Raw genomic sequence first — 1,510 nt, 5'->3', positions numbered from 1 at the left:
GGGAGGAAGGGGCAGAGGTCCCGGCCCCGCTCCCAGCGCCTGCCCTCGCCCTCCCGCCGCCGTTTCACTGCATCGCAGGTTTTCACAGGAAGCACCAGCGACTTCCTGGGCTTCAGCCTGAGCTCATTCATTAAGCAACCGGAGGATTTTTATGAGAGAGGGAAGAAGAATTTGAAATGAGAAACTTTCCCCGGTCGAGAGCTACTTTGGGGCGTTCTCGGGTGCTCCCTTTAAATAAGGAAAGTTTCTCCACCAGGTTCAGTCGGTGCTGGGGAGCAGTGACCCTTGTGGACCCGCCGGGCTCCCTGCACTCCCCACAAGTTTTGCTGTTTAATTTAACCCCGGTCAGAGGCCTCTGGTGAGTGTGGGGGGTGGGCAGGGCTCAGGGGTGGGATGTGGATGGAGATCCAATGTCCACCGTCCCACTGGGCAGCTGGACAGACTCCTGGGGGTTATCAACCCTCCTGGCACAAGCAAATCTGAAAGGGCTTCCTCTAAGTGGGCTTTATTCCTTGACTTCCACCTCAAGGAGCCCCAGAGGCCACTGGATCCAGCTGCCTGGAGGACACAGACACTTGGATTGATGTGAATGCGTTGGCAGTTCAGCAGTTATTTTGAAACAGTTGTGATTCGTGTGAAATGAACTCCAAGAGCTTGGTCTTTGCTTCTAACAGAGTTGGGATAGTGCATGGAAATGCTCAAAACCTGCCTGGATGTGTTCCTGTGTGATCTGCTCCAGGTGATCCTGCAGGAGGTTGGACTAGATGATCTCCAAAGGTCCCTTCCAACCCCACCACTCTAGGAATCTGAGTGGAGCCCTGGCAGACCTGCAGCACATGCAGAAAAACTTGAGAGCCTTGAGGAAGCCTGGGAGCCCCACAAGCCTTGCCAGGACCCCCCCAGCTCCCCACATCACTATTTCTGAACATTGTCCTGTCTTCTTCTCACAGGTTCTTCGGGATAGAGAGGTCTCAGTTCTGAGATGAGCCCCTGAGCAGCAAAGAGCCCTCTCTTGGGTGGTACGTGGAGTGTGACCAGGGCATCACAGCACCCCTGGAGGACAAACCTTCACTCCCAGTGCCATAATACACTTTTTCCACCCATGTTGCTTCAGTCCATCATCTGGGCCACCAGCTGAGGAGATGGCACAGAGCAACGACCTCCAGGCAAGCCTTGAGGAAGTTTTCAATATTCTATCCCAGATGCCACATGATAAACTCCTTTCCTTCAAGGATAAACTCCTTCACCTTGAAGATAAAGTGAAGGATTTGAAACCTGAGCTCTACACAAAGTTCCTGCAAGTCGTGGTCCAGCTCACGCTGGGGCAAGAAGTGGAAGCAAGAATTTGTTTGGATTCCTTGAGAGATAACTGGGCAGCCCAGGGTGTCCACCAGAGCAAACTGGGCACTGTGGGAGTGCTGGAAGTGGAAGCCATGGCACTTCTGAACCACATCCGTGCTGTGTTGTTCCAGGAAGAGCTGCACAGTGAGGACACCCTGGGGGGAGCCAC

The sequence above is a fragment of the Chaetura pelagica genome, unplaced genomic scaffold, assembly GCF_000747805.2.
Source record: "Chaetura pelagica isolate M959 unplaced genomic scaffold, ChaPel_1.0 scaffold1081, whole genome shotgun sequence".
Lineage (NCBI taxonomy): Eukaryota > Metazoa > Chordata > Aves > Apodiformes > Apodidae > Chaetura > Chaetura pelagica.
This window is presented reverse-complemented; position numbering follows the sequence as displayed.